The sequence below is a fragment of the Syzygium oleosum genome, unplaced genomic scaffold (assembly GCF_021117445.2).
Source record: "Syzygium oleosum isolate NSW1041296 unplaced genomic scaffold, Sole_v2.1 Sole_v2.02, whole genome shotgun sequence".
Classification (NCBI taxonomy): domain Eukaryota; kingdom Viridiplantae; phylum Streptophyta; class Magnoliopsida; order Myrtales; family Myrtaceae; genus Syzygium; species Syzygium oleosum.
The window spans coordinates 13045908-13056906 of NW_026607486.1; the positions used below are offsets into that span (position 1 = coordinate 13045908).

At 40.8% G+C, this 10999-nt stretch overlaps 1 pseudogene; it reads left to right on the forward strand.

The window, feature by feature from the left end:
- Positions 1–1222: 1222 nt before the first annotated feature.
- LOC130137311 (DNA-directed RNA polymerase subunit beta-like) lies at positions 1223–7466 on the forward strand (annotated as a pseudogene).
- The last annotated feature ends 3533 nt before the right edge of the window (positions 7467–10999 follow it).

Consider the following 10999-nt stretch of genomic DNA (forward strand, 5'->3'; position numbering starts at 1 on the left):
CTCTCCATCGCGGGAGCAATGGGGAGAGTCAGAGAGAGGGGGAGCGTGCGATTTAGGGTTTTAGAGGGCGAATTAAAAAATTTACACGTCTCCATTTAGATTAGTGACATTTGCACTTGAACTTTGGTTTAATTTCTAACATGATCACTTTAAACATATGATGAATAGAGAGATGATTTCAAATGATTCAAGAAGAACTGGTTGTTCCAGCTCGATACTGTCAAGAATTCCTAACTATTGGATGGGAACAGGTTAATCTTCAATGTATTTTTCCTTTCCAATAATTTTTAATTGGAGCTTCTCTCATTCCTTTTATCGAGCATAATGATACGAATCGAGAGTAGACGATCAGCTCGATAGTAAATCCCAGTTTTCTCATTCCTCATAATAAGTACATTACATTTGTCCAGACGACTCTCCCATTCATTGAGAATCTTCATATAGACATAAGGGCAGCCTTCCTCTGACATGCCCTCCTCTAGAACAAAATGCTAACAATAGAAATCCAATAACAAAAAAAATCAACACAATAGATAAACCCTACCTATCCATGGCCCTTGTTCAGTAAGGTTAACAAAGATGAAAAGGAAAAAATATGTTAAATGAGTATTACTGGTTATAAAGCATCTAATACTATCCACGTCAATTCGACCCAATTCAATGGTTAATTCCACACCAAATCTCCAAGACTTTTCCCAAGATGGCGCGGCCGGGTGGGCCGTAATGGTTGATCCCGTCGATGGGACCTAAGAACTGGCGGCCCTTGAACATGTTATGCACCATATCACAGAACACCCCCTTGAGTTCGTCATCGCCGGCTAAGGCTTTGCGGAGCTCAGTGCTCTCCATCACGGGAGTAGTGGAGAGAGTCGGAGAGAAGGGGAGCGCGGGGTTTAGAGTTTTAGATGAGGAATTAAAAATTTTACACGTCCTTGTTTTGATTAGTGATAATTACGCTTAAACTTAATTATATAGTGGAAAGCTTTTCCATATCAATAATTCACTGAAAATTGTGTAAATTATTTGGATAACCTCATACCAGATCTCCAAGACATTCCCCAAGATGGCACCGCTGGGCGGACCGTAATGGTTGATCCCATCGATGGGACCCAAGAACCGGCAGCCCTTGAGCATGTCGTGCACTATATCACAGAACGCCCACTTGAGTTCATCGTCGCCGGCTAAGGCATTGAGGAGATCGGTGCACTTCATCGCGAGAGCAATGGGGAGAGTCGGAGAGAGGGGAGGCGCGGGATTTAGGGTTTTAGAGAGGGAATTAAAAAATTTACACGTTCCCATTTAGATTATTAACAATTGCGCTTGAACTTTGGTTTAATTTTTAACAGGATCATTTTGAGCATATGCTGAACAAAGAGACCCCATACCAGATCTCCAAGAAATGCTTCAAGATGGCATGGCCGGGTGAGCTGTAATGATTGATCCCGTCGATGGGAGCTAAGAATCGGCGGCTCTTGAGCATGTCGTGCACTATATCACGGAACGCCCACTTGAGTTCGTATTCGCCGGCTAAGGTTTTACAGAGCTCGGTGCTCTCCATCACAGGAGCAGTGGGGAGAGTCGGAGAGAGGGGGAGTGCGGGGTTTAGGGTTTTAGAGGGATAATTAAAAAATTTACACATCCTCGTTTAAATTAGTGACATTTGCGCTTCAATTTAATTGTCCAATAGAAAGCTTTTTCATATCAATAACTCACTGAAAATTGTGTAAATTATTTGGATAACCCCACACCAGATCTCCAAGACATTCCCCAAGATGGCGCGGCCGGGCGAGCCATAATGATTGATCCCATCGATGGGAGCTAAGAACTGGCGGCCCTTAAGCATGTTGTGCCATGTTGTGCACCATATCACAGAATGCCGCCTTGAGTTCGTTGTCGCCGGCTAAGGCTTTGCGGAGCTCGATACTTTCCATCGCGGGAGTAGTGGGGAGAGTTGGAGAGATGGGGAGCGCGGGGTTTAGGGTTTTAGAGGGGAAATTAAAAAAATTTCACTTTCCCGTTTAGATTAGTGACAATTGCACTTCAACTTAATTGTCCAGTGGAAAGCTTTTCCATATCAATAATTCACTGAAAGTTGTATAAATTATTTGGATAACCCCACACCAGATGTCACATCCCTAACCAAGGCCGTAATGTTCGGTCCTTAGCTCGGTCGTGATTTGCCTTTATTCCGGGGATCTTGTCTCAACGTCCCGTTATTGTTTTCTTCGATTAAGCACAAGTGGAAGCAACTAACAAACAATAACGAGAACACAATGTGAGCTAAGAAGCATATTATACAAGCACGCATAATTTACATGATAGACAATTATATTATAAGCCCTCTTTTTACTACAGGCCTTCACGTCTACTTATTTACATCCGGATCATGTTCGGTTCTTTATGTGCTATCCGCTCTCATATTATCCGCATGGCTGGGTTAAACCTAGCTTCACTACCGTCCCTTCATAAAAGCAAAAAGGTTAGCTTCTTCTCAAGCTTGGTCATCTCAAAGCAAATCGGAGGTGATAGGGCCATACCTACAAAGCTGAAAATTTAGGGAGTGAGTTACACAACTCAGTAAGTTAAATTCACTATATTTCGGTTAAGAAATAGCCTCGCATTGAATAAGAGAAATAAACGTTACCGTTAGCTTGTCGATGGTAGATCAATAGCAAATGCTTCTTACCTTGCCTATATACTGAACATGGCATGTTCAACAAACAAGAGAACATCGAGTATGGTTTTCAATATTGCATGTAAAGATCAACACACAGGATTCATTATTCATCAACCGAAATCCATCGGTTCCTCCGGTTTTCACTAGGCATCCGAGCCTCCCTCGGGCATCACCTCGAAATCTATCGAAGGCGGCATCGTCTTGAAATCCATCGATGACGGCATTGTCCCGAAATCTATCGATGGCGGCAACTTCTCGAAATTCATCGGTGACGGCCTTAGTCCCTTGTGTGATCATGTAACAATCATCAAACAATTCGATTCTTATCTTGATAATATTAGCCCATGCAATCGTATGATGCTTGTGTGATCCATGCTCTATAGGGCGAATTGCCTAACATGCAGGGCTTGGTCGAGAGCACGTGGCTCGGTCCGCCATGCCGAGCGCTGGCTTGGAGCTGGACTTGGCCCTGGTCTACACGCCTTAATGAAAACCCGCACCAAACCAAGCTCGTCCCGTGACGCCACGACATGAGTACGAGACCATACGACACCCCGTTTCGTGACGCCATACGTGCCATGACTCACGACTATGATGCACCATAATAAGCACACAATAAGCATCAAACAAGGTCACCACTCAAGCCCAAACGCACAATACCAAATCCTAACTAAAATATAAGGAATTCACTTACTACTCGGGATCCTAGGGTGTTTTGGTGATGGTGTGGCGGGTGAGAGTGTGTGGCCGAGAGAGATAGCTGAAGGGATGGCCGAGAGGGAAGAGAGTTGGTTCGGCTATAGGGAAAGAATGAAATGGCTTGGGGTCTCTTCTATTTGTAGCCAAGACTTCAATAATTGCCATGTCAAATGGACCAATCAAATACATTAGGGTGACACCTATTAAAGAGGCAATCTTATCCAAATCTTAGGTTTAATCATTTGATAGGCTATATGATCACCAAGTGTCTTACTAGGGTTATGATGCCCTAAGTTAGGATATATGAGTTAGGATATATGAGTCACTCTATACATTAAATTCCTAGATGACACATAAGCTCATGCATTAATAACTATAGGGACACATAAGCCTTTCATGATGGTTCTCTCCATAATTGCCTTTGTATTTATCTCCATTATTGCTCTCCAATCATGGGGGCATGTGGCGCATTCTAGAGCTTGCAAGATCATTCAAAGATTATCAATTAATGAAGATCTTGCATGATACGATTTTCCCAATGATTATCCTCTAATAATTGGTCCAATGTTGACTTAGTTAAAATTGGCTTCTTGCTCCCCAAGGCTTGTCTGAATTATGCTTGTTCTGGTCCAATAAGGGCATCTAATTATTCGCTAAAGACAACCGGCTAATGGCATTTAAGCATAATCCCCAAAATCATTAATGGTACTTAGCAAAAATGCCAAAGTAAGTGGGGAATTTCCGGATTCATAATGATCGATCGTCCTATCCAAATCGAGACTCGGTGTAGGAATATTTTCCAATATGACCATGATCTCCAAGACATTCCCCAAGATGGCGGTCAGGCGGACCGTAATGATTGATCCTGTCAATAGGAGCTACGAACCGGTAACCCTTGAGCATGTCACGCACCATATCACGGAACACCCCCTTGAGTTCGTCGTCGCCGGCTAAGGCTTTGCGGAGCTTGGTGCTCTCCATCGCGGGAGCAGTAGGGAAAGTCGGAGAGAGGGGGAGCGCGGGGTTTAGAGTTTTAAAAGGGGAATTAAAAAATTTACACGTCCCCATTTAGATTAGTGACAATTGCGCTTGAACTTTGGTTTAATTTCTAACGGGATCACTTTGAACGTACGCTGAATAGTGAGCTGATTTCTCTTGTCAGGAGATGTGATACAATTTTCTTCTATCTTGGCACCCAATTCATCAGCAAAGAGAGCATACAAAGATGCAAGTACCCGCCGTAGTTCCGCAGCGTGCTCTTCTCTAATGGTCAAATCCTTTTTGAGCTTCTCATTACAAAAATCAATGAGAAGACGGTTAGCTTGATAGTAAATCCCAATTTCCTCATCCCTCATCATAAGTACAGTACATTTGTCCAGATGACTCTCCCATTCATTAAGAATCTCCGGATAGACATAAGGGCAACCTTCCTCCGACATGCCCTCCTCTAGAACAAAATGCTAACAATAGAAATACAAAAAAAAAAAAAATCAACACAGCAGACAAACCCTACCTATCCATGGCCCTTGTTCAGCAAGGTTAACAAACATGAAAAGGAAAAAACATGTTAAATAAATACTACTAGTTATAAAGCATCTAACACTATCCATGCCAATTCGTCTCAAATCCATGACTAAGTCCATGCCAAATCTCCAAGGCACTCCCTAAGATGGCGCGGCCGAGCGGGCCGTAATGGTTGATCCTGTCGATAGGAGGTAAGAATCGGCGACCCTTGAGCATGTCGTGCACCATATCATGGAACATCTCCTTGAGTTCGTCGTCATCGGCTAAGGCTTTGTGGAGCTCGATGCTCTATATCGCAGCAGCAGTGGGGAGAGTCGAAGAGAGGGGGAGCGCGGGGTTTAGGGTTTTAGAGGGAGAATTAAAAAATTTACACATCCCCGTTTAGATTAGTGACAATTGCGCTTCAACTTAATTATCCGGTGAAAAGCTTTCCCATATCAATAATTCACTGAAAATTGTGTAAATTATTTGAATAAACCCACACCAGATCTCCAAGACATTACCCAAGATGGCGCTGCCGGGCGGGCCGTAATGGTTGATCTCGTCGATGGGAGCTAAGAACCGGCGGCCCTTGAGCATGTCATGCACCATATCACGAAACGCTCCCTTGAGTTCATCGTTGCCGGCTAAGGCTTTGCGGAGCTCGGTGCTCTCCATCGCGGGAGTAGTGGGGAGAGTCGGAGAGAGGGGGAGTGGAGGGTTTAGGATTTTAGAGGGGGAATTAAAAAATTTACACGTCCCCATTTAGATTAGTGACAATTGCGCTTGAACATTGGTTTAATTTCTAACAAGATCACTTTGAACGTACGCTGAACAGAGAGATGTTTTCAAATGATTTAAGAAGAACAGGTTGTTCCAGCTCAATACTGTCAAGAATTCCTCACTATTGCATGGGAACAGGTTAATCTTCGAAGTATTTTTCCTTTCCAATATTTTTCTATTTGAGCTTCTCTCATTCCTTTTATCGAGCATAATGATGCGAATCAAGCTTTAATGAGTTCAAATATGCAATGCCAAGTAGTTCCACTTTCTCGGTCCGAGAAGTGCATTGTTGGAACTGGGTTGGAATGCCAAGCGGCTCCAGATTCAAGGGTTACCGCTATAGCCAAACACGAGGGAAAGATCATTTATGCCAATACTGATAAGATCATTTTATTGGCCAATGGAGATACTTTAAGCATTCCATTAGTTATGTATCAATGTTCCAACAAAAATACTTGTATGCATAAAAAACCCCAGGTTCCGCGGGGTAAATGCATTAAAAAAGGACAAATTTTATTGGATGGTGCCGCTACACTTGGTGGCGAACTCGCTTTGGGTAAAAATGTATTAGTAGCTTATTTGCTATGGGAAGGTTACAATTTTGAAGATGCAGTACTCATTAGCAAGCGTATGGTATATGAAGATATTTATACTTCTTTTCACATACGGAAATATGAAATTCAGACTCATGTGACAAGCCAGGGACCCGAAAGGATCACTAACGAAATACCGCATCTAGAAGCCCATTTACTCTGCAATTTAGACAAAAATGGAATTGTGATGCTAGGATCTTGGGTAGAGGGGGCGATGTTTTATTAGGTAAATTAGCTCCCCAGACGGCGAAAGAATCATCGTATGCCCCAGAAGATAGATTATTATGAGCCATCTAAAACTACCTATAAAGGTAGAGTTATTGATGTGAGATGGATCCAGAAAAAAGGGGGTTCGAATTATAATCCAGAAACTATTTGTGTCTATATTTTACAGACACGTGAAATCAAAGTGGGTGATAAAGTAGCTAGAAGGCATGGAAATAAAGGTATCATTTCTAAAATTTTACCTAGACAAGATATGCCTTATTTGCAAGATGGAAGACCTGTTGATATGGTCTTCAATCCATTAGGAGTACCCTCACGAATGAATGTAGGACAGATATTTGAATGCTCACTCGGGTTAGTGGGGGATCTACTAGATAGACATTATCAAATAGCACCCTTTGATGAGAGATATTAGCAAGAGGCTTCGAGAAAACTAGTGTTTTCTGAATTATATGAAGCCAGTCAGCAAATAGTGAATCCATGGGTATTTGAACCTGAGTATCCGGGAAAAAGCAGAATATTTGATGGAAGAACAGGAGATCCTTTTGAACAATCTGTTATAATAGGAAAGCCTTATATTTTGAAATTAATTCATCAAGTTGATGATAAAATACACAGACATTCCAGTGGACATTATGCACTTGTTACACAACAACCCCTTAGAGGAAGGGCCAAGCAAGGTGGACAACGGGTAGGAGAAATGGATGTTTGGGCTCTCGAGGGATTTGGTGTTGCTCATATTTTACAAGAGATGCTTACTTATAAATCGGATCATGTTAGAGCTCGTCAAGAAGTACTTGGTACTACAATCATTGGGGGAACAACATCTAAACCTGAAGATGCTCTAGAATCTTTTCGATTGCTCGTTCAAGAACTACGATCTTTAGCTCTTGAACTGAATCATTTCCTTGTATCTGAGAAGAACTTCCAGATTAATAGGAAAGAAGCTTAATCGGAATGAATCATAATTTTTCTTCTATGATCGATCGGTATAAACATCAACAACTTCGAATTGGATCAATTTCTCCTCAACAAATAAGTGCTTGGACCAATAAAATCCTCCCTAATGAAGAGATAGTTGGAGAGGTGGCAAAACCCTATACTTTTCATTACAAAACCAATAAACCGGAAAAGGATGGATTGTTTTGTGAAAGAATTTTTAGTCCTATAAAAAGTGGAATTTGTTCTTGTGGAAATTATCGAGTAATCGAAGATGAAAAAGAGGACCCGAAATTTTGTGAACAATGCGGAGTCGAATTTGTTGATTCTCGGATACGAAGATATCAAATGGGATACATCAAATTAGCATGTCCAATAACCCATGTATGGTATTTGAAACGTCTTCCTAGTTATATCGCAAATATTTTAGATAAACCTCTTAAAGAATTAGACGGACTAGTATACTGCGATGTGTGATTTGATCGAAATTCTGATTTTACATATTCGAAATGAGAAATTGTCATCCCAGTCAACCAAATTGGGATACCCCAAATCTGACATGTCTCATGAAAGGAGTAACATGAAGCACAGAATTATGGGTGTATAAACTATTTCAAAGGGATTGGTCTATGGTCGATTCAGTAAAAAAGAAATAGTCATTTTTAGATGGACCTTGTGAAAAAAGACTTCTTTATTTTGTGAAATTAATCATTAATCTCTTTTAGAAGGAAATGAAATTATGTTTATGTTCAAGTAGCAAATATGTCATGGTTGCAGGAGTCTATCCATCGCATATAGGCTTTAAGGACATTGTAGCATAACCGTCGAGATGATGTCAGGACCTAAAAGATCGAATAGAAGGATACATAGACAAGTAAATCCCTTATGAATTACAACCCCTAAAGGGATTATCGTTCAAAGGGAAGTAGACTACTCAAGAATTTCACATTTCATTTATGTAGTAATTTATAATTGAATAAAGAGTTCAAAAAAGCGAATAAAACGAAAATAAGAATGAATCAATGAAATCTTGCTTAATCTTCACTGCTAACTTGAGTAAGGAGTCGATTTTTGGAGGCTTTTCGAGAATTTGAAAGCGAAAACCCCCTTTTTTATTTGGTGTAACTACTTGAGCCGGATGAAAGAAACTTTCTTGTTCGATTTTGAAGGGGAGAGATCCTATAGGATCCTATCCCAATTTTTCTTTTGCTAGGCCCATAGCCAAAAAACCAACTTTCTTACAATTACGAGAGTTATTCGAATATGAAATTCGATCCTGGAAATACAGCATCCTACTTTTTTTTACTACTCAAGGCTTCGATACATTTCAAAATTGAGAAATTTCTACTGGAGCGAGTGCTATCCGAGAACAATTAGCCAATCTCGATTTGCGAATTATTATAAGAAATTTATCAAAGAAAAATCATTATTAATGGTCCAAGAAATATATATATATATTAAATGTGAAGAAAGGAACGGTTGTAACTACCTACGCATTGACTTTTGTGAAAATCACACCATTAAAAATGGAAATAACCGAGGGTGCATTTATTCGTGGTTGTATTGCTTACGAAATTGAATAACAAATAAAAATTATTGTTGATAATAAAAATATTTCTCTTAGACTAATTACCCCAAGCGATATACTAATCATTTTTTTAAAATATATATTTTTCAAATTATTCATTTTCGGCGAAACAAATCGACATGTCGCAAAATTTAGAGTAACCTTAATCGGTAATTTCGCCTCTTTTCTTCTTCCTTTTCTGTTTGTATAACGAAACGAACGGTGAAGGAACTGAAGTTGGCCCTCATCGCAAATGGAGGTCGACATGGGCCTGAGTGTGTGTGTGCATAGCGGGGTGTCTTCCCTTATGATCTCGATTTCTTTCTCATGGCTGCAATGGATGATTCTTGTAGTTTGGCAAACTCAAAACCTTGGGTTAGGCTTGTGGGATAACAGATCTTCGGCTGCTGTTTCGCTATTGGATTGTTGTCGTTCTTAGAACTGGTGTCTTTGCTCGAGCTCTTTGCCCTTGTTTGTCTGTTTGATTTGCATCTGCTCGAATCTCGCTTCACTGGTCTTCTCTTCTTGTCTTGAGTCGTGGGGGCTTATCTCCTCCAGCTTCTTTTGGGTTTTCTCTCGCGGCAGGTCTGCGTTCGTTGCGCCAAGGCCTTCCGTCTGGACATCTTCTTTCGAGACTTCATAGCTTGGGCGTGGCTCCGATACCATTTCGTTAGGACTACTCGGAGAATCTGAGTTAGATGAGATAAAGAAGGGGGAATGAGAGAAGACTTGAGAGGAAGTTATAGAGATGGGAATGGAAAAGTTGGTACATTAATCTGCATGATTTGCCATATCTGAGCCGAACGAGCTTATAGCTCTTACAACTTCGCAGCCCCAAGACAAAAATGTCAAAGAGAATACTCTGACTTCAAATCACAATGCGAAGAGTATGGACTGGGAACCGTGATGGACGACCTCAATCTAGGTCATTTATTATCGATGTCCCGGCCATGACGGACTATATTGATCTTAGGTCATCCATGGCTTGAATGAGGCAGGCAACCCTAGATCGAGGTCGGTGGCATCATAGCACAAGCTAAACAAAGGTCGTCAAGGAGATATATATATATATATATACAAGCACCGAGGTGATCGGTGGCATACGACAAGCTAAGTGGAGATCAATGTGGAGGCGATAGTAGCCTATGGTATTCGACAATGTCGTTTTTCGAAAGAAGATGCCCTCCTTTGCAAATAAAGCCACAATGGTAATAGATGTTAGGTGCAAAGTGGTGTCTAAACACAAAAACTCGAGATGCAAACTAGTTTTTCAAAAACTAGGACATAGAGTGAAAATTCAAGTATGTCTTTAGTATTTTCCCTTGAAACAATTGTTGAGTTATATTCATTGAACTAATTGGGTTGAAGCAATTTGGGCTAAACAAGACAATGGCTTATTTTGGCTCAAGGATGATGAAAATCATTTCTTTGCACGGACGTGTGATGGGCAAGCTATTCATGACAATAGGACGCTTACATAGGCATTATCTTGAATACGGATTGGTTATTACCCATTTTAGTCTCCATTCCCTTGTGAAATATCTCTCTACTAGTCAAAAGGACAAAGAAGGGAGACTAGTACAACTACCCTTTCGAATGCGATTGTAATACTTTTTCACTTGTTGCGGAATATTCGCTTTGAGTCATAATCACTCGGCCCATCTATAAGTATACGAGCCCGTCATTGTAGCCATTCACACTTGTTAGAAGTCAAGAAGTCTTCGCACGAGTTAACGAATACCCAAAATGCACCGCACCGTTCATCGTTATCTTTCGTGACGAAATCACGAAAACCGAGATAACCGCTACATGCGCGAAACTTAAGCATCGCATGAAATGACTTTTTGAATTGGGAGGACGTATGTATAGCATGTCCGAAAGGGCCACGGGAATTTAAACGTGCTTGCACAAAAGAAATAACTACCCAGAAAAAAAGAAAGAAAGAGAGAGACTCCTTTCAAATCGATTAGGCCGTATGAATTACATCACCATTTAAAATATAAAAAAAAATTG